Source organism: Macaca nemestrina, chromosome 1 (assembly GCF_043159975.1).
Source record: "Macaca nemestrina isolate mMacNem1 chromosome 1, mMacNem.hap1, whole genome shotgun sequence".
In the NCBI taxonomy this organism is placed as follows: domain Eukaryota; kingdom Metazoa; phylum Chordata; class Mammalia; order Primates; family Cercopithecidae; genus Macaca; species Macaca nemestrina.
Genome location: NC_092125.1, coordinates 69,029,682 through 69,056,718, shown reverse-complemented (window position 1 = coordinate 69,056,718; position 27,037 = coordinate 69,029,682). Strand labels below are relative to the sequence as shown.

At 39.2% G+C, this 27,037-nt stretch overlaps 1 protein-coding gene and 1 pseudogene across 2 annotated transcripts in view; both read left to right on the top strand.

Annotated features, from left to right (window-relative positions):
* The window catches only part of LOC105484917 (potassium voltage-gated channel subfamily H member 1), a 455,126-nt gene that overhangs the window by 246,014 nt on the left and 182,075 nt on the right, over positions 1-27,037 (top strand). The window lies entirely within an intron of this gene.
* LOC139358643 (importin-7 pseudogene) lies at positions 775-19,688 on the top strand (annotated as a pseudogene).

Sequence of the window (27,037 nt, the reverse complement as noted above, 5' to 3'; positions counted from 1 at the left end):
TCTGCCTCCTGGGTATGTCTATTTATTACAGAAGGGTATTGAAATCTCTAACAGTAATAGTAGATTCATCTTTTTCTCCTTGCAGTCCTATCAGTTTTTGCCTCATGTACTTTAAAACTCTGTTGTTAGATGCATACTCATTAAGGATTATTATATCTTCTTGGAGCATTGATCCCTTTATTATGTAATTTGGCACCTTTCAAAAAGCAATATCTAAATGATTTCTTTTAGCTGGAGACTTATAAGTTCAAATATGGCCAACATACATAAATAATTGAGTATAATATTGAATTCATATGCTAGATTTATAATTCAGGAAGAGAATTAAGTTACTTTGCTATTTATGCATTTAATTAATTTCTTGCATCTGTGTTTGACTTACACTGTTAATGACGAAGGAAAGAGATCATTCATTTATTCATTATCACCTGTATATCAGGTGGTATCATGCTGGAAATGCAATGATGAGCAAGATAGGCAAGGTCCCTGCCATCTGGAGCTAATGACCTAGTGTAGAAAACAAAAAATTAAATAATATTTATTCCCAGTGTTAGGGGAGCTCTGAGTACACAGGCTATAGATATCTTTATACTTTCTTCAGAAGGTTGTACCATGATATGTACATAGGACATGTTCAGTTATTTGTAAAATAAATGGATTGAATAAATGGTATGGAATAGTGCAGTGAAAATGGGAGCAGATTTTGAGAGGAACTTTTGGATAGTGATGGGGGTTCCGTCATTGTCAGTAATGTTTCTCATGAAGCAGATGGGTCCTGATGCAAGTGTGGAAAATGGAGCATCATGTGACTTCAATGTGAAAGAAATGCATTCTTTGCCCTACCTGCTTTGATGACCTGCCCAGTTCCTGAGATTTCAGCATCATCCATCCTCCCTCAGGGCAGCTGAGACTCAGAGCCACTTCCCTTGCTGTTTTATACACCTATGAGACTTTCTGTGAGACTGCAGTCAGTGTCCTGCTTCAGACTCCTGCAACCCAGTCTTCCATGTTCCCCTTACGTCTCTGCTCTATTCCTCTCTCTTTCTCTTCTTGCTCATATGAATGACCACATCAACTACAGCTCTAATTAGTAAATTTCTAGAAAGCAGTTTTCCACCTGCAAAAGCAAATGGCATTTTTTGCAAAGTGTTTGTCCTGATTGGTGAACTATGGGATTCAGTCTTTGTGTGACTTTTTTTTTAATTCAGAGGATTAAAGTCATGCTAAATTGACTTAGATCTCCCTCAAGAGAGAAGTACCTATGAGCTCATTATCTCTGAGACTGAGCAGTAAAGTTAAATGCTTGGGTAGGCAGGGTGGAGAAAGCAATCTGGTATACTTATCCATTTTGAGTTAATTTTTACTGTAATCCTCTGGAGGCAGAACAAATTATGCCTGCGTTTGACCATGCACTTAGAGGGGTATAATGGCACTTAGTGACGCCAAGGGTGCTAAGGGTTTCCATGAGAAAACTAGATGTCCTTCACTGCCCCATACAGAGCTGAGCACTTTGTGCTACTCATCGCTTTATGGCTCCTTAAAAGAACAGGGATTGCACTGGTTTCCTCTTCAGCTTGTTTATGTTAAATGCTGTCCCATTTTCAATGCCTCTCAAGAGAAGCTTATAAAAGCAAAGACCCCACAGAAAAAGGAGAACCTCAGGGGATCTCTGTAGATGTAGGGAGAAGAGCATTTAAAAGATTTCAATTTTTCTCATAGACCTAGTTAGCCCTGGCTGTAGTGTAATTTCAGGGAATATGTCTTAACCTGTCTCATTATGGCAGAGTTAGGAATTGAATCCTAGGGAAATGGGAAGAAGAAATTTTCCTACTGTTAAACAACCAAATTCCAAACAGTGGCTGTCAACTGAAATGGAGAAAGCAGAGAGACAAGTAGATTTAGGATGAGAGGACGGTAGATGAAGGATTCAGGTTTCGAATTGTAAAATTTGAGATGCCAAACAGAGATGTTTCTAGGGTTCTTTGATCTACCAATCTTTGTATATCACTGTGTCCACATCTACTGTTTTAATTAATATAGACATTTAATATATTTTAACTGGTGGGTCAGTTCTCTTTGCTGTTCTTTTAACAATTGTCTTAATTATTCATATATTATTGACCTTATGCTGGAATTTTCAAGTAAGTTTAAGTGCTCTGAAAACTCTTGGATGTTTGCTTGCAACCTTCCCAAATTTTTAATACAATTTGGGAAGAATTAACATTTTAATAATGTTGGGTTTTGTAATTAATGATTTATTTCTCCATTTATTCAGGAATTTTTAAACATTTCCTGTGATGTAGTCCTGATAATGTTCTCCATAAATGCTCTGCACATTTTTGTTTTATTCCTAGATATTTTACACTGTTTGTTGCTATCATGAATGGTCTGTTTTTTCTTATTAGATATTCTAATTGATTATTGCTTCTTAAAGTAATGCTATTTTGTTGTTGTTGTTGTTGTTGATTTTTTGAGATGGAGTCTTGCTCTGTCGCCCAGGCTGGAATGCAGTGGCGTGATCTTGGCTCACTGCACCTTCCACCTCCTGGGTTCAAGTGATCCTCCTGCTCATCCTCCCGAGTTGCTGGGATTACCGGCACCTGCCACCATGCCCAGCTAGTTTTTCTCTATTTTTAGTAGAAATAGGGTTCCCCATGTTGGTCAGGCTGGTGTTGAACTCCTGACCTCAAGTGATCCGCTCGCCTTGGCCTCCCAAAGTGCTGGGATTACAGGTGTGAGCTACTGCACCCAGCCAAAATATTGCTATTGATTTTTGTGTGTGGATTTTATAAACAGCAAGTTTCCTAAACCCTCCTAATAGTTCTAATAACTTTTACTCATTATTGACTTCCATTTTCCATATAGACAAATATATAACCTACACTTAGAATTTTAACTCATTTTCTAATCATTACAACTCTTCATTCCTACTGTATTTTTTGGACCTTCGGTAGAATATTCAACAGCGGTGGTCATATAGGTTTCCTTGCTTGTTCCTGACTTGAATGGGAAAGCTTTTGAAATTTTACCATTGAAGGTAATTTGGACTCCAGGTTTCTGATAGATATTCTTTCCAGATTAAAGCACTGCTTTTCTAATCTTGGCTTATTAAGAATAATTCATGAAAGTTTTATCAAATGCTCTGTATTTCTTGAGAAGAATCATATGTTTCATTTCAATTCTTAATGTGGTGAATTACATTGATAGGTCTCCATTTCTCTTCTTTTCTTTCTCCTTCCTTTCTTCCATTTCCTCCTTCCTTCCCTCCATTTCCTCCTTCCTTCCCTTCAAGTATAGGAAACTGAATTAATCATACTCCTAAGTGTATGGAACACTATCAACCTTGGTTGTTTCTTTGTTATTGTTCTTACCCCTTTAATCCACCATTCTGCCTTCAATCTGTATATTTTGAGATATATGTATCCCTGAGAAATATACAGTGAGGTATGTGTATTTGTAGGGGTATATGAGTTTAATTTACTTAAAAGATATTGTGCTATGAATATATTTCTTTTTTTTTTCATTAGACACTATGATCTTTGGCATTATAGCTATGCTGATATATATATATGTATGTATGCTGCTATATATATGTATATATGCTGCTACATGTATATGAATTTGTGTGTATATATTGATGAAAAAATATACAAATCTATTGTATTGTTCCTGACATGGTTCTGCACAATATTCAGTGCTGTGCAAAATGACTACATTTTACTTATCTAATTCCCGGTGGTGGACTTAGGTTTCCTCTGTTGCCTTGGTACCACAGTGTTGTGATGAATATCCCTGTTCATGTTTCCATGAGACCTTTGAGAGAGTTATTCTGGAATATATACAGAAGAAAGTATGGCATGTTTGCCAGATTTTCTAATATTGGCCACTTCTTATATTCCTAGGATAAATCCTGCTAGTCATAGTATCAGGATGCTTCCATCTATAAATAATAGAAATGTCTAACTACAATTGTTTTAAACAGCAGGAAAATTTATTCTCTTACATTGTGAGATGCCCTAATGTACAGCTTCTTCAGCACTGTTTAATTCAGTGACTCAAAGACAGCATCAGATTTCTTCTGTCTTTCCTGTCCTTTACCTCCACGTGGGCATTACCCTTTGCCAGACTTCCAGGGCTACATGCAGCTGCTACAGTGCCCAGCAGATGTAGAAGACTTTTTTTTTCTTTGACTCCTTTTAAAAGTGAAGAAACTTTCCAAGAAACTTCTATTCTCCAACCTCAGTAGACTTTCCTTTATGCTTCATTGGCCAGAATTATGTCACATGCTCAGGGCTAAACTAATCCCCAGCCTTGAACTTAAACTATCAAAACTGAGACCAGTGACTCAAACTTGGCTGCATATTAGAATCACTGAGAAGCTTTAAGAACTGAATTATAGCCTCTCAATTCCACTTAACTGAATTATATTTACAGTATTTTATCTATTTTTTCACTACTATCTCATTGTCTATTGTAATTATTGGTCTGTTTGACTTTTTGAAATTCTTTTTTTTTTTTTTCAGACAGAGTCTCGCTCTGTCTCCCAGGCTGGACTGCAGTGGCCGGATCTCAGCTCACTGCAAGCTCCGCCTCCTGGGTTTACACCATTCTCCTGCCTCAACCGCCCGAGTAGCTGGGACTACAGGCGTCCGCCACCTCGCCCGGCTAGTTTTTTGTATTTTTTAGTAGAGACGGGGTTTCACCGTGTTAGCCAGGATGGTCTCGATCTCCTGACCTCGTGATCCTCCCGTCTTGGCCTCCCAAAGTGCTGGGATTACAGGCTTGAGCCACTGCGCCCGGCCTGAAATTCTTTAAGTCTTTCATTTTCATAAATCTCCCTATGATTATTTACTGTCAACTGTATCTGGAGTGACTTGACTCACATATTATTTTTTTTTTTTCTGTTCTTTTTATGTCTTTGAATCAGGGGCATAAGGCGGGAACCCTAGGGTTGGGCCTGGTGGCTCATGCCTGTAATCCCAGAACTTTGGGAGGCTGAGTTAGGAGGATAGTTGAGGTCAGGAGTTCAAGACCAGCCTGGCAAACACAGTGAGACCCTCTCCATCTCTATAAAAAGTAAAAAAAAAAAAAAAAAAAAAAAAAAAAAAAATGCTGGGCACAGTGGCATGCACCTGTAGTCCCAGCTACACGATAGTCTGAGGAGGGAGAATCACTTGAGCCCAGGAGTTGAATGCTGCAGTGAGCTATAATCACTCTACTGAACACCAGCCTGGACAACAGAGTGAGATGTCTCTAAAAACAAATGAAAAAAAATTTAAAAAAATAAAAAATTTTTAAAAGAGGGAAACTCCAACTATTCAAGCACATTTCAAATATTTGTTCATGATATGCCTTCCAATATCTCATTTTTCAAAGTCATATGGTCAAGCCTGAAAGACAAGAAGCAGGGGATTCTGTTACATACAAGGCCATTGCAAGAGAATGGATAATATTGCTTAGGGGAAGCAAGAAGTAATAGCAGTAATTTAATCTGCCACCAGTAGAAAATGAAAAATGATAGTTCAGTGGTCATGGTAGCCAAAATTGAGAAAATGGACAATTCTGTCAAAAGCTACAGAAAGCCCAGTAGGACTTGAAAGGAATAGTAGGACTTTGAAAATAACATTTAATGTGGTTCAGAGATGATTGGTAACTTTTACAGAAAATTAAAGTATTGAGGATAAAAGCTTGATTAAAGGGAATTAAGAATAAATTGGATAGAAGAGTCATAGAAATGAAAAACCATGTGATATGGTTTCGATCTGTGTCCCCACCCAAATCCCACGTTTAATGATAATCCCCACTATTGGTGGTGGGCCCTGGTGGGAGGTGATTGAATCATGGGGGCAGAGTTCTTATGAATGGTGTAGCATCATCTGGTCAGTGCTATTCTCATGATAGTGAGTGAGTGAGTTATCATGAGATCTGGTCGTTTATAAGTGTGTAACACCTCCCCACTCTCTCTCTTGCTCCTCCTCTGCCATGTAAGACATCTTGTGCCCCGTTTGTCTTCTGCCATAATTGTAAGTTTCCTGAGGACTCCCTAGAAGCTGAGCAGATGTCAGCATCATGCTTTCTGTACAGCCTACAGAACCATGAGACAATTAAACCTCTTTTCTTTATAAATTACCCAGTCTCAGGTATTTCTTTATATGTCCAATGAAAGAATGGACTAATACACTGTGTTTATGAAGAGCTGGAAAAGGGAAGAAAAGAACACACTCTTTTTTTTTTTTTGTAAAATAGGAGAAAACTTTAAAAGCAGAAGTGAAGGGAAATTGAAACTTCTTTGCTAGTAGCTAGGGAATAATTATAATCCTCAGGTCAGTCAGAGGGATGCAGAGTGTATGGAAAGACCATTTTAATCACCATCATTGTCATCATAGCTAACATTTATTAAGCATTTACCATGGTGCAGGCACTATATAAAGTACTTAACACAGATTATCTTGCTTAATCCTTAAAAAACTCCGTGAGATACGCAGAATATATTTTTCCTATTCCGTAAGTATGGAAACAAACTCAGTCAGTCAATTGTCTGGGGCTGTCCAGCTAATAAGTGGCAGAGCCAGTATCAGAATCTAAAGACAGCATTGTTCATCTTAAAGAAGGACGGGCTGAAGTGAAGATAATATACCCTTAAGCTGAATGATCTCATATCTATGATTTGTATTGGTTCTAAATAGAGAGAAAAAGGCAACTATAGTGGGAAGAATATATAAGTATCATAGAGAACCAAGGAGATTTATTAGAAAGAGTCACTCTGTAATGAACCAGTTCTTATCTCCTTCTGTCTGAGATCTTCAACTTGACAACAGATACTGAGAAGCTAACAGGAACTAAGATTTGAGACTTAACATGTCTACTAATAAAGCATGACTAATAAGATGCTGGGACAAGGATAAGAACGTTAATGAAAAGCTACCTGATTAACAGAGGCTGAAGCTGTTAGCAGAGTTGGCGAGTGTATTTAAAATAGGTGAGTGAGGGCACCTGGGTGACACTGTTCACAGTAGGGGAAAAAAGAGGCTGAGAATCTCAGCTGGGAGAGTACCCTGTGCTTTTTTCATTTCAATTCTTGTGCTGGGAAACCCAAAGTGTACTGTGTTCTCAGAGATATTCATTAGACCTAAATCAAGCCTTGGATATTGCACATCACAGAGACAGTATTAGCAGTGGAGGTGTGGGGGTGAGGATGGAGAGAGGGACAACACTGGGGTTTTTTTTTTCACTGTATTAACATAGATAATATCAGTGACTTCTACTTCCAGACACAAGAGAGTGACTAGAGTTGGACTTACTCTATTACTGTAAACAACTAGAAAACCAGACAAAAATCTATAAAAACTCCTTTTGGTAATTAGTACAGTTCTGTGACTCCTCAGAGAAGGGAAACAAATGACATAAGCCCTGTGATAATACCAACTTTCTGCCCGGAGATACTTTCTGGACCACAATACACACTCGAGAAGAGCATGATATCACAGAGTTGAGAAGACAAAAATTTGAATTTGAAGAGGTTGAGTGGCTGGATTGTGCTCAGTAGAGAAAACGCTGAGGATCTTTACAGAGTTCCTCTTGCAACTGCAGCTCACTGCTATATGTAGGCTGAAACTGCATAAGCCAGGCAAAGAACTACCAGGTATCTGTAAGCTGAATATTTCCAGAGGCATTACAGGGCTGGTAGAAGTTTGAGTTATGACCAGCCAGGGTTTAGGGTCCTGCTTAATATTGACGGCATTCCAAAATAAGTCACAGCTTAGTTATAGGACTAAATAAGCCCTAGAGTAAAGTCTACTTAATAAAGTTTTCATAAAGCCTAAAAAAGGATCAAACTGATATGTAATTAAGTTAACTGCCAGTCAGAACACAGTTCAACATCCATTAAAGAGGACAGTATTCAGCAGTCAACAATATGAAGGCACAATGTCCAGCATCCAATCCAAAATTACCAGGCTTGCCTAAAAGCAACACAACAAAACACAACACAACAAAACAAAACAAAACACATGACCCATAACTAGGAGAAAAATCAGTTAATGGAAATAGACCTAAAATGACAGAGAAAATAGAATTGACAAACAGGGTCTTTTGAACAGCTGTTGTAAATATGCATGTCATTGGAGTCCCAGAAAGGATGAAGGGCAGAAAAAATTTCAACTAGTGGCTAAAAACTTTTCATATTTTATGAAAATTATAAACTCACAGATCCAGGCAGGTCAACAACTCCAAGAAGGATAAAACACAAAGGAGTTCATGATCAAATTACTGAACAAAATTGATAAAGAGAAAATTTTAAGAGCTGACAAAAAAATTACATACAGAGGAACAAAGATAACAATACTCACATATGTCTTGTCAGAAACTTTTAAATGAGAAGAAAATGAAATCACATCTTTAAAGAGCTGTAACGAAAACAGCAAACTGTCAACCTAGAGTTCTATATCCAGTAAAAATACCATTCAAAAATAAATATGAAATGAAAACTTTTTCAGGCAAACAAAAGCTGACAGAATTATTCACCAGTGGACTTAAGATGCAAGTTCTTCAGATGCAAGACAAACACTATCAGTGAACCTTAAATCTATACAAATGAAGGAAGAGCATCATACATGGATAAATGCAAAGAATAAACAGCAAATCCCAAAATGTTATATACTTTATGATTCCATATATTCAGTATTCTTGAAATGACAAAATTATAGAAGTGGAAAACAGGTTAGTGGTTGGTAGGAGTTAATGAGAAGAGGATTAAAGGAAAGTTGGAAGGAAGTAGGTGTGACTATAAAAGGGAAATGAGGAATCTTGTGATGAAATGTTGTTAAGAAGATATTTTAGTGGGGAAATAGTCTTTCAACAAATGGTTCTACAAAATTGGATGTTCATATACAAAAAATGAACTTCAACCCTTTAGACTCAAAATTTAACTCAAAATAGGTAGTATACTGAAACATAAAAATTAAAACTGTAAAACTAGAAGTTTTTCAACATTGGCATATGCAAAGATTTCTTAGGACACAAGACATTTGAAACATAAAAGCAAAAAAATGATACATTGGACTTTATCAAAGGCACTATTAAGAAAGACACCATTAAGAAAATGAAATTTTAAGCCACAGACTAAGCTGATAAAGATTTGAATCCCGAATGTATTAAAAAAAACTTATACAACTCAATTAAAAATAATTTTTTAAATAGGCGGAAGATTTGGACAGACACTTCTCACACACACACACACACACACACACACACACACACACGTGCACACGTAAATGGCCAAAGGCACATGAAAAAATGCTTCATTTAATTAGTCATCAAGGAAAGGCTATTGAAAACTACAATGAGATACCCACTATGATGAATAAAATTCAAAAGACTTACATATATTGCTTCTGGGTACGTAGAATAGTATTAACATTTTTGGAAATCAGCTTGGCAATTTCTTATAAAGTTAGGCATACACTTATAAGACCTAGTGTTTCCACTTCTGTTCATTTACCGAAGAGCAATGAAAACATATGTTCACACAAAAACTTGTATATCAGTGTTCATAATAACTAAAATTAGGGAAAAATATCAAATGTCCTTAAGCAGATAAATGCAAAACAAACTTTAGTCTATTTATATAAGGGAATACTCTCTGCAATAAAAAAGCAATGTATTAGAGATATGCATGACACATGGTTGAATTTCAAATATATTATCCTGAGTTATAAAACAGTCCAGATCCCAGATAGTACATGCTGTAGGATTTAATTTATCTGGAATTATAGAAAAGGGCAAAACTTACTTAAAATGACAAAGTAGCTCAATTGTTGCCTAGGGCTGGTCATTTTGGGACAGAGGGGCACATGGGACTTTTTTTGGGGTAAAAAAATATCCTGTATCTTGAATGTGTTAGTTATATGGTGGTCACATTTGTGAAAACACATCAAGCTATGAATTCAAATGGAAGTACTTTGTCACATGTAAATTATACCTCAATAAAATTGTTTTTCAGAAAGCACCGTCTAATTGCTTTTCACAGTACCTTTGGTCACATAGCCACATGTCAGGCTAAAGCAGAGGAGCATCTGTGGGTGGTTTTCTATTCTTGACATTGCCCCCACTTTAATATGAATTTGCTTTGGACATATATATGTGTGTGTGTGTGTGTGTGTAAACATATATGTGTATGTGTGTGTGGATATAAATATTGAAATAAAACCTACCATACAATTTGCATAATTAAAATGTACAATTCAGTAGTTTTAAGTACATTTATTGAGTTGTGCAACCATCACCACTATCAATTTCAGAACATTTTCATAATTCCCGAAAGAAACCCCATACCCATTTTCAGTCGCTTTCCATTTCTCCTCACATTTTGTAGGCCTAGGCAACCACTAATCTACTTTTTCTAAATCTAGATTTACCTGTTCTGGACACTTTATATAAATAGAATTGTACAATATGTGGTCTTTTGTGATTGGCTTATTTCACTTGGAATAACATTTTCAAGGTTCTAATATTTTGTAGCATTTATCAGTACTTCATTCCTTTTTATTACTGAATAATATTTTATTGTATGGCTATACCACATCTAATTCATTTGTTCATCAGTTGACAGGTATATGGGCTGTTTTCACTTTTTTGGCCATTATGAACAATGCTCCTCTGAACGTTATTGAACATTTATGTACAAGTTTTCATATGGACATTTGTTTCTGCCTTTTTTGGGTATAGACTTAGGAGTGGAATTGCTGAGTCATTTGGTAACTCCATATTTAACATCTTGAGGAACTGCTAAACTGTTTTCCAAAGCATCTGCACCACTTTACATTCTTCCAACAATTTCAGTGTTCTAATGTTTCTACATCATCACTAACACTTGTCGTTTTGATTATGGCCATTTTAATGGGTGTAAAGTGATGTCTCATTGTGATTTTGATTTGCATTTCCCCTATGACTGGGGATGTTGAACATCTTTTCATGTGCTTATTGGCCATTTCTATATCTTCTTTGGAGAAATGTCTGTTAAGATCCTTTGCCTATTTTGGGTTATTAATATTTTCACTATTGGGTTATGAGTTTTTTAATAATATATTCTGTATACAAATCTCTTATGAGGTATTTTATTTGCAAATATTTTCTGCTAGTCTGTGGGTTGCATTTTTTCGTGCTTGATGGTATCTTTTGCAGTACAAAAGTTTAGGTTTTCACATAGTCCAATTTATCTAGTTTTCTTCTGTAGACTGTACTTTTGGTGTCACAATTAAGGAGGCTTTGTCTAACTCAGGGTCATAAAGATTTGCCCCTATATTATCATCTAAGAGTTTTAGAGCATTAGCTTTTACAATTAAGACTATGATCCATTTTGAGTTAAATTTTGTGTATGGTGTGAGGTAGGGGTCCACCTTCATTCACTTGCATGCAGATATCCAGTTGTCTTAACGCTATTTGTTGAAAAAGTTTTTATTCCCCCATTGAGTTGTATTGATATATACCCATTTTTTTTTCAACTAAAGCTGATCTGTAACATACTTTTTGACTCACATTTAGCCTGGATCCATCAGCTACCTGAGATAGAGAATGACAATAAGGAATAAAATGGGAATTCACCCGTTTCATTTGATTGTTCTTTGCCCCACAATCTAGGCTAAGTTTCAAAATAAAAATGATCTATCTTAAAGAGTTGGGGGAAAAGTAAGAGAGGGGCCTTATTCCAGTTTGAAAAACAGAGGTTCTGAACTGTACCTTTCTCTCTACTTTGGAAAATGCGATTGGGGTGTAGGAGAGACTAGTAAGGTGGCCCAGTTTCCATTCTATCTGGAGATACTGTTTTTCAAAGTCTTCCCTTACATAAAATGCATTTATTAGAAAAAAATAACACTTAAGAGTTACAAGCTTAGCTTCAGCACTGTATGTACACTGTGAACATTTAGGCATCAAATGAACAGCTGCCTTTTTTTTTCTTTGCCACCTTATTCCTACTGCCCTAGAACCCAAGATCATTTAGTTTGACCCAAAATGTCCTCTAAAGACTATGAGATTTGAGTTTTAATAAGTAGTTAACAGATTTAGATCTGAATTTGATACTGCTTTGGTGCTTAAAAACTATATGACCTTGGTCAAGATGTCTAAACTTTTTGAGCTCAGTTTCAGGTAAAACATGGAGTAATAATAAACTACCTTGCAGTATTATTGTAAAGACTGAATTAATGAGCTTTCATATGAAAATATTTGTTCCAGACATTGCACATAATATCTCTGCATTGGGAGACTATGGGAGCATATATTTAGCCTGACAAATGAAGCAGATTGTATATTCCAGAGATAGCTTTAATATTACCTTCCATTCCACATGTTCTTTTAAAAATTTGCCTTTGATACTTGTTCTCTGCCCTTGAACCTGGAAAACCTTGTGGCTATGGCAGAAGTCACATTATAGTGATAGGCTAAGTCATCAAAGGTCATACAGATTCTGCGTGATTTATTTGGGACACCTACTCTTATAACCCAACTACCGGCCGGGCGCAGTGGCTCATGCCTGTAATCCCAGCATTTGGGAGGCTGAGGCAGGTGGATCACAAGGTCAGGAGATCGAGACCATCCTGGCTAACACGGTGAAACCCTGTCTTTACTAAAAAATACAAAAAATTAGCCGGGCATGTTGGCGGGCGCCTGTAGTCCCAGCTACTTGGGAGGCTAAGGCAGGAGAACAGTGTAAACCTGGGAGGCGGAGCTTGCAGTGAACCGAGATTGCGCCACTGCACTCCAGACTGAGAGAGAGAGCAAGACTCCATCTCAAAAAAAAGAAAAAAAAGAAGAAAAAAAAAAGGAATCCAGCTACCATTCTGTAAAGAAACTCACACAGCCGCATGGAAGGGCCATGTATGGGTGTTCCAGCTTACAGCTTCAGGTTATAGCTGACAGCATGGGTCAACCACCAGTTATGGCTCATAGATGATTCCAATTAAGTTACCCCATCTTTGAATCTTTCTGAATGAGGCTCCAGATGTCAAGAAACAGAGACAAGCCATCCTGCTGGGCCTTTTCTAAATTTCTCATGCTCAGAATCAGTGAACATGGTAAAATGCTAGTTGTCTTACTCTGCTAAGGGTGAGGTGATTTGTTTTGGTACAATCAAAACCAGGATTTTCTCCACCTGCCTTGATTGTTGTTGTCCAAGTACCTCAGTCCCTCCATAGGCATAGGATTTGGGCACTAAAGCTGCAGCCCAAACCCTTAAGGTTACCATCCATTGAGTGTTTACTGTGTGCAGTGGCAGCTGACACATGTTTTGCTTGCAATTAGTCCTCACAGCACAGGAGGCTATCTTCCTCCTCCTTTCTTTTCTCACTTCCCCACTTGTTTTGCTGAGTTGAGAGGAACTTGGTGATAATCTTTTGCTACCAACTCCATTCTTGAAGGAGCATGGTAGGGGGACCTGGAGCTGCATAGTGGACCTCAGCCCTGCAATGCCTTAGTCTCCCCTAAGCTGCTCCTCATTCCCCATATCCTCACTGCCATGGCATTGCTACCATGCTGAGGGGGTAGAGACGGCATTCTGGGGTCACACCTGGCTCAATAGTAGAGACAGCTGCTCTGCTGTCAGGCTGAGGGAAGCCTGCCCCAGCACCATCCGCTCCATGCCATAGGCATATGAGAGCTGGGCTCAGTTAGTATCAGAGGGGATCCAGCCAAACCCTCTGCATGTTTCTTGTAAATTAGCTCTACCCTTAGCAGTGGACTCATGAGGCTCTCTGGAATGTGCTATTCCATCCTGCACTGATCCAGTTGGCACCTGCCATGGCACCTCTAGTTAGCAAGTTTTCTAATTTCCCTCTCCTGAGAAGGGTGCATGTGCTTGTATGATCAGTAGCCCCAGAAACTACCACTTGAGGCCTTTCTACATGACAGGGGAGAGGTCAGGGTTGACAGAATTCAAAAGTACTTCACTTGGAGCACCTAATGCTCTGGAACAGAGGGTGAACAAGTTAAGCATAGAGACCTGCATCAAGAAGGAAGGACACAGTTCTGGCTGCAGCCTTTCATGAGGGAACACTGGCAAGGCACAGCTCCTGTGGGCCTCATCACCTGACTTTCCGTGCTTTCCTAATAAGAGCTGTGAAGAGGAGGGTTGAGGAATAAAATGTAATGCCAGTAATGGAGGTACCATTCAGATCTCACACAAAGACATGGAAACATTACTTAAAATCTGTCATCTGTAACTTAACTGGAAATGGCATTTACTATTATCAAGGGGGAAAGTGGTTTTGACTAAGCTGGTCACCAGCTTAGAAACCTCTGGTGACTACATGTTGCCCAAAGTACTGATGTTGGAGTTTTATATGGTGTCGAGTGTACTTCAGCCATCTTCCCAGATTGCAGCCTGCTAGTAATCCTGTACTCAAGAGCTAGTAATGTGATTTTGGATAAGGCCTATTCTGGGTCTGCACTTGGTCTTTTGTAAAATGAAGAGCCTAACCTAAATGGTCTTGAGGTTTTCAGAGCTAAAAGTAATCTTAGATTCTATCCTCCTTCACCCCCTAGTGCCCAACACTCTGCTGGGTAACGAGCATGTGCTTGATGGGTACATTGATAGGCTCACCAGGTAAAGCAGACCAAGCCTTTCTGCTCTTTATCATCCCTAAACTTAAAATTTTTCCTTTTGGAAGCTCTTCATGGATTCAAGGAAGGTCTCTTGGCCATTCCTTTTTTTCATAGGGGATAAGTGATGCTCCTTTCTTCCTGAACCTTCTAACACAAGTCATCAAAGCCTAACTTGACATGCATGCCCTGAAGTCCCTTCTCTTGCCTTCTAGGACAGGGCAACTCACAGTTAGTATTTGGTTTTCCTGCCATACAGTTCACTGGCTTCAGGGAATCTGTGGGGAAGAAGGGGACATTCCTGTTGGTTTGTACATTTTTGAGATTCAGCCAAACAATAGTGAGCTAAGACTTCCTTAAGCTGAGATAAGGGCCTTTGCTCCATTTCCTGAACATTTCTCTAATGTTGCCCTTTCCACAAGAGCAGGAACTGGGTCTTATTTCTATTTGTATGTCCAGCATCTAGCACAGTAACTCTTAAGTGGATGCTCACAAATACTTATTTTGAGCAAAGCAAAAAGGAATTGTTTTTCATTCCTGCCTCTAACTGTTGAAAATATTGGCCATGCATGGTGACTCAGGCTTGTAAATCCAGCACTTTGGGAGGCTGAGGGAGGATGATTGCTTGAGACCAGGAGTTCGAGACCAGCCCGGGCAACTTAGTGAGACCCTCTCTCTACAACAACACAAAATCAGCTTGGCATGGTAGCATGAGCCTGCAGTCCCAGCTACTTGGGAGGCTGAGGTGGGAGGATCACTTGAGCCCAGGAGTTCAAGGTTGCAATGAGTTAAGATTGCACCACTGCCCTTTTGCGCCAGTTGCTGCTGTGGCAGGTCCATGTGTGCAGTGAGTAGCACTCTTCCTGGCCCAGTAGCACCGAAGCCCCGGGTTTGACTGAGTCTGTGCTGCGATGGACCCCAACACCATTATCGAGGCCCTGCAGGGCACCATGGACCCAGCCCTGCGAGAGACCTTGGAGCGCCAGCTCAATGAAACACACAAGTCTCTGAATTTTGTCTCACCGCTGCTCCAGATTACTGTTGGAACAACTGGATTTACCTGTGAGGCAGGTGTTACGTATTTGAAAAATATAACACAGTATTGGCTTGGTCGAGAAACAGCACAAGGGTATATATCCCCTTATACTATTCCAGAAGAAGATTGCCATTGTATTTGAGAAAATATTGTAGAAGCCATTATCCATTCTCCTGAGCTCATCAGGGTACAGCTTACTACATGCATTCATCACATCATCAAACATGATTATTCAAGCTGCTGGACAGCCACTGTGGACAAAATTGGCTTTTATCTTCAGTACGATAACAGTGCTTGTTGGCTAGGAATTCTTCTTTGCCTTTATCAGCTTGGAAAAATTATGAGTATAAAAAACTAGAGGAGTGGAGTCCATTAGTAGTAGCAATGCAGCATTTTCTGCCAGTTCTAAAGGATCATTTTATCCAGCTTCTTTCTGACCAGTCTGATCAGTCTGTCATCATCCAGAAACAAATATTCAAGATCTTCTATGCTCTTATTCAGCATATACTGCCACTGGAACTGACAAACCAACAGAACCTGACAGAATGGATAGAAATTTTGAAGACTGAAACACTTCGAATTGAAGAAGATGATCGACCTGAGTTACCATAGTGAAAATGCAAGAAGTGGGCCTTACATATTTTAGCAAGACTTTTTGAAAGATATGAAAGCCCTGGCAATGTTTCCTAGGACTATAGTAAGTTGGCTGAAGTATTTCTGAAGGCATTTGTTGTTGGTGTCCAGCAAGTTTTATTAAAGGTGTTATAACAATACAAGGAGAAGCAATATATGGTTCCTCAAGTTTTACAACAGACATTAAATTCTATTAATCAAGGAGTTTCTCATGCTCTCACCTGGAAGAAACTGAAACCCCATATACAAGGCATTATCCAAGATGTTATTTTTCCATTGATGTGTTATACAGATGCTGATGAGGAACTTCGGGAAGAAGACCCTTACGAATATATAAGCATGAAGTTTAATGTGTTTGAAGATTTCATTCCTTTTACCACTGCTGCCCAGAAGCTTTTGTTTACAGCCCGTAGTAAGAGGAAACAGGTACTTCAAAAGACTATGGGATTTTGTTACCGGATTCTTACAGAACCAAATGCTGACCTTTGAAAAACAGATGGAGCCCTGCATATGATTGGGTCTTGAGCTGAAATACTTCTGAAGAAGAAGATCTATAAAGATCAGATGGAATACATGTTGCAGAATCATGTATTCTTTCTCTTCAGCAGTGAACTAGGCTACGAGAGCAAGGGCTTGCTGGGTGCTTCACTATTTTTGTGAAGTAAAGTTCTAAAGTGATCAGAACCTTCAGACAGCTTTAGAGCTAACAAGATGTCTGATTGATGATAGAGACATGCCTGTGAAAGTGGAAGCTGCCATTGTCTTTCAAGTATTGATCAGCAATCAAGAAAAATTTAAAGAATATATCACACCATTCATCAGACCTGTAATGCAGGCTCTTCTTCATATTATAAGAGAAACAGAAAATGATGACCTTACCAATGTAATTCGGAAAATGATCTGTGAAAATAGCGAAGAAGTTACTCTTGTTGCAGTAGAAATGGCACAATAGTTGGCAATGACATTTAGCCAAGTAATCCAGATCAGTCCTGATAAAGAAGGTAGTGATGACAAAGCAGTTACTGCTATGGGAATTCTGAATACAGCTGACACACTTCTTAGTTGTAGTTGAAGATCATAAAGAGATAACCCAACAGCTTGAGGGAATCTGCTTACAGGTCATTGGTACTGTTTTACAACAGCATGTCTCAGAATCCTATGAGGAGATATTCTCTTTAGCGCGTAGCCTGACATGTCAACAAGTGTCTCCACAAATGTGGCAGCTACCACCCCTTGTATTTGAAGTCTTTCAGCAAGATGGCTTTGATTACTTTACAGATATGATGCCGCTCCTTTATAATTATGTAACAGTTCTTAGCAAGACATTTCTGTCTGATACCCAGTATCTTGAAATGATATACAGTATGTGCAAAAAGGTTCTTACAGGAGTTGCAGGAGAAGATGCAGAGTGTCATGCGGCAAAATTGTTAGAGGTCATCATTCTGCAGTGCAAAGGGCATGACATTGACCAGTGCATTTCCTTATTCGTGCAAGCAGCCTTAGAAAGACTGACGAGAGGTTAAGACAAGTGAACTTTGAACTATATGTCTGCAAGTTGCAATTGCAGCTTTGCATTATAATGCATCCCTATTACTCAATACCTTAGAAAATCTTCACTTCCCTAATAATGTTTAACCAGTTACAAATAATTTTATTAGACAGTGGCTTAATGATGTTGACTGTTTCTTGAGGCTTCATGACAGAAATATGTGTGGTCTCAGTCTCTGTGCTCTTATTGATAATGGAACAGACACCCCAAGGTTTGAATCAGGTTTCTGGACAGATTTTGCCAGCTTTTATCCTTTTATTGAATGGATTGAAAAGAGCATATGCCTGCCATGCTCTTTTGTCCAAAAATGACAGTGATGATGATGAAGCTGAAGATGATGATGAAACCGAGGAACTGGGGAGTGATGAAGATGATATTGATAAAGATGAGAAAGAATATTTGGAGATTCTGGCTAAGCAGGCAGGTGAAGATGGAGATGGTGAAAATTGGGAAGAAGATGATGCTGAAGAAACTGCTCAGGAAGGCTATTCCACAGTCATTGATGACGAAGATAACCCTGTTGTTGAGTATCAGATATTTAAAGCTATCTTTCAGACTATTCAAAATCATAATCCTGTGTGGTATCAGTCTCTGACTCATGGTCTTAATGAAGAACAAAGAAAATAGTTACAGATGTAGCAACTCTGGCTGATCAAAGAAGAGCAGCCCATGAATCCAAAATGATTGAGACGCACAGAGGATACAAATTCAGTGCTCCAGTTGTGCCAAATTCTTTCAATTTTGGAGGCCCAGCACCAGGGATGAATTGATTTATCTCTTTCTTTCCTACTGTGTGATTGTAGTGAAGAGCTTGTGTTCCTCCTAGTAGTGGTTCCAGAACCGGTTCATGTTATCTATTCTAAACTAATGATCAATAGATGGACAGAAAAAAAAATCACAACAATAATCCCGGGAGATAGGACCTGACCATGCAACCTGGCACTGGAAAAGAAACCGGCGGGATTTTGGGGGTGGGGAGGATTGGAGGTACCTTAGGGGGTGTATTTTCTTTATTTTTTGAAGAAAGTAAGATCCTGACTCTGAAGCTTCAAAGTGACACTGTGGAAATCTGACACAAGAGGGGATGTCATGAAGGCAACTTTTCTTTTTCTGAGGAAAAAATAGGCATGGGCTACTTAAAATGTCTCATTTACAGTATAAAACTCAAAGGTAGATGTAATTTTTAAACCTGTGAGAATTTGTTCAATTTCTGTCTCTTCCTCACCATTGGGTATCTGTTCTTTATATGTAAATAAGGTAAGGTAATTTGATAGCCTTATTCAATCATCATTTTTATTCATCATTGTTCCTATGTAGATTATTGGACATTTATTATAGCACAACATAACTGATTATAAAACTCTGTAAATGAGTTAGCACTTTCAAATTGAAACAAGCCTGCTAGCCTACGTATAAAACAGCAAAAAGTTTGCTGTTTATAAAAAGATGTAATGGGGTTGGGGGCAAGGGTAATTTCAAGTTATTGATTTAAAAATGGACTAGCAATTTTGTACCCGGTGACTTTGTGGTCCACTCACTTCTGATAGGGACTTGAATTTGGTATGTAAAAATGGGTTGGTGGTATTTCATTGCTGCTAAAAATGACAACTCCCTCTGTGTCCTGTTTTTCTTAAAGCTGTCAGTGTAGAAGTAGGTATTTAAATACCAGACTTTGTGGCACATATACACCATGGAATACTATGCAGCCATCAAAAAGGATGAGTTTGCGTCCTTTGTAGGGACGTGGATGCAGCTGGAAACCATCATTCTTAGCAAACTATCACAAGAACAGAAAACCAAACACCGCATGTTCTCACTCATAGGTGGGAACTGAACAATGAGATCACTTGGACTCAGGAAGGGGAACATCACACACAGGGGCCTATCATGGGGAGGGGGGAGGGGGGAGGGATTGCATTGGGAGTTATACCTGATGTAAATTATGAGTTGATGGGTGCAGCACACCAACATGGCACAAGTATACATATGTAACAAACCTGCACGTTATGCACATGTACCCTACAACTTAAAGTATAATAATAATAAATAAATTAAAAAAAAAATAAGAAAGGTGGTATCTAGACCATGTTAATTGGATATGAAGTTCTACTGTTAAAGAGTTGATCTAAGAGTATGGCTAAACATCTATATGTGCAATCTATTAAAAGAACTTAATTCAGCTATTATGTCTTGATTTGACTGCAGTTTTAAAACAACATAACAATTTATAACAATTATAACAATTTTTTCCTCATTGGCCTGTTTTTAATCCTGTACCTAGAAAGAGTACAAAATGCACACTTCGAAAATTGATATTTAACACTTACCCACTCCCCGTTCCCCATCTCTTCTACCCTTCTTGTTGATTGTGGTATCTGATCTTAACTAGATAGGCTGAAGGCATGTGGTTTCCTCCAAAAACACTACTGATACCACTGCAAAAACAAGCCAGCAAAAGAGAGTGTAGAGAGGTTGGCTTGCTTCCCTTTCTTCCTAACTGCATGTTGAAAAATAAGCCTTTATTGATCTTAAACATCTGTCAGATGAGTCATCATTGGGTTATTTTTATATACATGTATATACAAAATATTTCAAATTGAAAGCAACATCTTAATGGATTCAAAACTATTACAAGCTGTTGTCTAAAACAGATGAGAAAATGTATAACTGTAAAAACAAATGTACATATTGATGTTTAAAATGCATAATTAAGAAAAAAAAAGATTGCAACACTGCACTTTGTCTCAGCCATGTGGACAAATCACCTATTTGGGCACATTTTCACCCTGACTTCTTTCTGTTCAAGCCTTTACAGTAACCACCAGACAGTCCCCCCTCACCCCCACCCCCATGCGAAAACTGTTGTTGCCTGGGAAACAGAATAAGACCTGTCTCAGAAAAGAAAATTCAGAGGTCCGGCCTTACGCATAAACAAAATAGACATCTGTCCCCATGACTCATGATGTGATTTTTAGAGTGCCTATAAGGCCTCGGGCTCCCATATTTATTCTCTGCTTCTGTAGGATCAAGCTCCCAGATATTTGAAATTCCTTTAACAAGGGTAAAGTCTTCATTATATAAAGCACTAAACATGTGGTTGCTGCTGTGAACAGTAACCTATTGACCTGTATGTGCTCTAAGCCAGTGCTTCTCAGATTTTAATGTGCATACAGATCACCTGAGGGTCTTGTTAACATGCAGATTCTAACACAGTAGGCATGGGGTAGGCTCATGGCTTTGTATTTCTCACAAACCCCCAGGAAGGCTCTAAGCTAGAGCACCTCAACTGAGAGTGCATCCAACGTATCCATGATGCTACTAAAAAGTTTAGATTCAAGACCTCCATTATAGGCCTACTAAATGAGCACCTCCAGAGTAAACACCAGGTATGAGTGTGTGTGTGTGTGTGTGTGTGTGTGTGTGTGTGTGTGTGTGTGTGTGTATATAAATATATTCTCGATACATTTATATATATATAAAAATATATATTCTTGGTACATTTATATATATAATAAATATATTCTCGATACATATATAGTGGGTTTAATGCTCATTTGAAGGGCAAAGAGCAACTGATGTTTCAGTTTTTTCCAGGGGCTGTTTCTGGCTCTTTTGACATCATGTGAGTGGGGATTATTCCAGGCGGGCTCTGGTTTGGGAGTGCTACATGAAACATCCCTCCCAGCAAATTTCTCTAATATCTCTAACATACCTCCTCTACCGGTGATTCCAATGTGCTCCTCTGTGTAAGAACCATTGCCAAGATTAGTTTATCTTGATGGGAAGTTCTAGCATGAGGGTAGGGGTGGGTGGGGGTACTGTCTAGTGGTCACCGTAAAGGCTTGAACAGAGAGGAGTTAGAATTCTGGGATAAAAATGTGCCTAAATGGGTGATTCGTGCACATGGCAGAGACAGAGCTGGAGAATGAGCAAGAAGAGGCTGGACAAATGTCCTTGCCTTCATTTGTGTTTTTTAGCTTTAATGTTTCATCTTGATCAACTTTCTCATCACCTCACCCTTCGGGTAAGCTGCCCTAGAAATCAGTGGGAGAGCAGTTTTGGGGTGGGGGTTAGGGAGGAGCAGCAGAAATCTACCCTTAATGCTCATTTGAAGGGCAAAGAGCAAATGATGTTTCAGTTTTTCCAGGGGCTGTTTCTGGCTCTTTTGACATCATGTGAGTGGGGATTATTCCAGGCAAGCTCTGGTTTGGGAGTGCTACATGAAACATCCCTTCCAGCAAATTTCTCTAAAGAGTGGTTGGTACTTACATTACGAATGAGTTCAGTGAAAACTGTGGTCTCTAGCTAAATATGGAAAACAGAGTTTTTAGATGGCAGCTGCCCAAAGGGTTTGTAACTCTTTTTCTATAACAAGCTCAGTTGAGAACTTGAGATTTTCTAAGGAGAAACATTTGAAAGGGTCTTGGTGATGGAGGCAAAGTAACATGTACAGCAAGAGGCAGAGATGACTCCAGAATGCCTGCATCATTGCTTGGGGCAGGAGACCACCTGCTAGCCAGGTGGCATATTAAGATTAAGAATAAGCTAATTGCCTACTTTTTTAATGCTTGTGAAATTATTATTTGCAAATAAATGAGCCACCCAGGTACAGCTCAAGTACTTGCAGGTGGAATGAATCACTGCAGGGAGAAAGTACTCAGGGGAAAAGTGGGTTATATTAATAGCAATGTCCAGCCCCCTTGACTATGTGTGAAGCCATCACAGCACTCCCAGCTGAGTCATGACACTCTGCTATAGAAAGGCAGCAGGTGAGTGGGGAGGGCAGGTGACCCGAAATAACACATGAGCCTACTGAGACTGGGCTTCGCTCTCCATGGTGCTAGCAGAGCAACTTTGCACTCTATAGCTCAGTCTATATTCTGGATACACTTACCTGCTCTGTGTTTTATGTTTAGTTCCAGGCCTAAAGAAGGAGAATATGGTCAAGGCCACATCCTAAAAATCAACAGACATCTATAGCCTGGACTTCTCTCTTCTCCCCAGGTGGTCCCTGTAGCCATGGCCACAATGCCTACACTTTTGATGGAGCTATTGGCCACCGGAGTGGGTGGAGTATTATTTGGGAACAGGGGAAATCAACTTTGCTTAGAAGCTTACAGTCAATAGTAAGGGATTTAAGAAAGGCTGGGGTCGTGTCTCTTGTCTTTTAAATTCTTTGCTTAGAAAATTGTATGAGAGAGTATCTTAATCCCCCTTCTGCAGTATCCCTCTCTCTGATTGTGGTTTCTTCTTCTGGCTGTCAATGAATGTTTTTGCCTGTAACTGGTGATGTCTCTGGCCTGGGGTATGTTTACTTGTTCTTAAGTGGATAAAACTTTAGCTGATGCTCTTGGGAGGAAACTTCCAGAACTTTCTCACATTCATGCCATTACCCTCCTTCATCACTAAACATTTGTATGCAGGGGATATCAGGTTAAAATGAATAAAAAGAAATTGCAAAGGATAAGCTAAGAGGTGAGCCCCAGACACTTATCATCAGCTAAACATCTATTGTCTGAATTATTACTTCCCAGCCCAGGGGCTGTCATGATGCTCAAGCCAGAGCTAAGGTCAATTATCTGGTTTTCTGTACCTATACATATATGAGATCTCCGTGGTGCTAGCAGAACATTTGCGTTCTCTGGCTAAATCTGTGTTCTTGATACACTTAACCTGCTCCATTTTATGTTTAGTTCTCAGCCTGTAGGAGGAGAATATGGTCAAGACCACATCCTAAAAATCGACAGACACCTGGAATCTAGACTTCTCCCTTCTCCTCAGGTGGTCACTGTAACCATGGCCACAATGTCCACACCATTGATGGGCCAGCCCCAGGTTGTAACTGGTGCCCCTGGTTGTAACTGGTGGACAGCTACCACTTTCCAGCCTGGCCTCCAGACCTTTCAGATATAAGTTCTGCCACATTTCTTAATCTGCTCTTCAGAGATGCTCCCAAAGCTGCCATGGGTAAAAGTTGGCTCTGTAGATTCAGGTTTTGGGAGCCTGTGCCTTTGGTTGTAGATTTTCCAGGTACCTTTCTCTATTTTCTTATTTTTGACCATACTGGAATTAGGCTTTGATTATTCATCCCTTTTCTTGGACTAGCTGAGTTAATCTGAAGCAATTTGGCCTCTGAGTCCCAGTTTCCTTATTTATACGTTGAGGGGATACCCTTCTATTTTTGTTATTCTGTGAAATGAGATATAAACTTTCTCATTATAACTTGATAATATATTGAGATTGGGGGGAGGAATGCATTATTGTATAAAACAAGATTTGTGGATTTTAAGTTAATGGGTAGATTCCAAATATAAAGGCTCTTTTTCTCTAAATTGATCATTTGCTGAATTTTTCCTACTTAACATACCATTATAAATATTAGGGGAAGAATGTTTCTGGAATAACATGATTTTTGGCACTCTTTTATTTCATTTATGTGATAAATCTCATTGAGATAAACACATTATGCCAGTAGATAAGACTTTGGTTTCTTTTTTTTTTTTTTGGCTTAGATAAATGCTTTTACTGCTAGGGGTATTAAAATGTCACCTGATTTGGAGTCATCAGTCTCCTAGAAGAAGAATTGAAAATGCTTAACAAATAATTCACAAGAGGCAGAAGATAACTGGGCTGACTTGAACCAGGACGGTTTGGGTCTGTAGGCAGAATTTAGACAAAGGTATTGATCAGAAAGACAGGACTAACAGTGGATCCATTTGACAAGAAAGATGCAAACCAGGGACCTGGGAAGACCTGATAAATCTTCCAAGGATTGTGTTTCTCTAACCCTGGGCTAGGGGCAGTTGTGGCTTTTGAAGCTCCTAAAGGTAAATGCTTCTCTGGTTAGTTGCACCCAGTCAGGCTGGGCCTGGGCTCTGTAGAGTGCCCTTGTCCCTGGGAAGGAATGCACTTGCCCACCAGGAGCCCTGGGTCCTCCTGTAGGAGGACCCAAATCCCTCCTCCCTGGGGGATTTGAGGTCCATTGCAAAGGTTCTGGCACTGTTGAGTCAGCAGGGTTAGCCTCTCATGACAAGCTCCAGCTCTCTCTGTTTATCATCTGCCTCAGTGGCCAAGCCTCTGGGGAGCAGTCCTGGCTGCAAGGACTTTGCTGCATCTCAAACTTGGGCCACCTTCCAAACCTGGCTTTCTGTTATTTTGTGCCTACTATGCTCCATACTGTGGGTAAGGGGCTTTAGATGTGATCCCTTTTAAGCCACAGAGGCCCCGTCAGGTAGGTGTTATCTCTGCTTGACAGAAAAAGAAACTGAGACTCAAAAAGGAACAAAAGTTTACATGGCCAGTAAGTGGCAGAGCTGGGGGTTGAATCCAGCTCTGTCTCACTACAAATCTCTTGCACTTTTTTACCATAGCTGCCAAACATTATCTTGGAAAAATGAACATTTTAGTGGTTTTTCAGTAGAGCTTTTCAGTGGCCTTATATTCATGCTTGATTTCCACTGGAAAAGCTAGCACATGATGGAAATGTTGGAAGTAGGGAAAGAATAGAAGACAGGGGCACCAAAAGAGGACATACCACTCAGATAAGATGTGATGTGAAACCCATCTTTTGAGCATGAACAGATGGCATAGTTGTGCCTAGAATTTCCACATTGCCTTTGGCTGTATGGGTCTTTTTAATGGGATATCTAAGAAATTCTAACATCTTTTCTTGATTAGTAAAACTAGTATTTGTTCATGAAAGAAAGGGAACCATGAAATGATTTTAACCTGTAACCTACATAATGTTTGTAGCTTTAGAAGCACTTACTGTTTCCCTTGGGCCAAGCATGTTTGCCTAAATATTATTTAAATAGTGCCTCCTTGTCTTTGGTGGATGAGGTAGGGACTCTAAGGGTGAAATTCTCATTCCACAGGGGTTTTGTTTACTTTGTGGTTCACAAAGGACAAGGGGCTCTTTAAAATTTTTTTCCTCAGCAATCTGGGGACTAGAATCATTAAAATAGCAGGGTTCCTAGAAGTCATTTAGGTTATAAATTAAAATTTATTCTCCTGGTCAAAGAAAACCTTTGCATGCAGCCCATGTTGATTGAGGGCCTATTATGTGCTAGGCACAGCACTGCAGCTTTGCAGGACTTAGTTACTTTGCTTGCCTGCCCCCTCTCCAGCCTTCTCTCGCACCACCTCCTCTTGCTTCCCAAGCTCCCAGCTCCAAACACTTGAACTTCTTTGAGCTTTTGAACATGCTAAGTCCCTCCTTCCCTCTGGGCCTTTGTCTATGATGTTCCTTCAGCCTGGAATCCTCCTTCTCCACTGTATTCTCTGATGGCTTTTCCTCCTCCCTCACACATACTCCCCTTACAGATTACCCCCAGAGGGGGAAAAACCTCATTCTCCATCTTGCTTTCTTTCTGAGCACATTGTTTTTTTTTTTTTTTATATCCTTCCAAACACTTCTAATTTGTAAATATGTACTTGTTTCCTTATTTATTCTCTTTCTCTTCTACTAGTCTTTAAACTGTGTGGGGGCAAAGGCCAAGTCTGATTTGCTCACCAGAATATCCTCAGCATTTAGCATGATTCCTGGCATGTAGTAGGCAGGGACTCAGTAAATACAGTCATGTGCCACATAACCTTTCACTCAACAACAAACCATGTAAAGGACGGTGGTTCCCAAATGTTATAATACCATATTTTTACTGTGTCTTTTCTATGTTTAGGTATTTGCAGATACACAGATACTTACCATTGTATTATTACAGCTTACAGCATTTAGTGCAGTAACAAGGCGTACAGGTTTGTAGCCTAGGAGCAACAGTCTATACCACATAGCCTGGGATTATAGTAGGTATCCCATCTAGGTTCATATGAGTATACTCTATGATGCTCACACAAGGATGGAATCACCTAAAAATGTATTTCTCAAACTGTATGTTATTGTTAAGTGACACATGATGGTATTTATTGATTTTTGAATAGGTATATCTCCAATTGATGAAACAAAAGGTCAGAGAGGTCATGTGACTTCTCAAAGTTACTCACCTAGTGAGTGGCAGAGGTATGACACTAATCTAGTTCCTGACTTTCAAATCCAGTGTTGCTTCACTTTACAGTGTTGTGTGACTTTTATTTTAAGAACATAGCTTTCCTGCCACACTGTTGGGATGATAGAAGTAGATTCTTTTGGTTGTAATAGTTATGTCTTAGCTCAAGAAATGAGAAAATGAAAGAACAAGGTACCCAGGCACACTAGACCAAGAACACTCTGA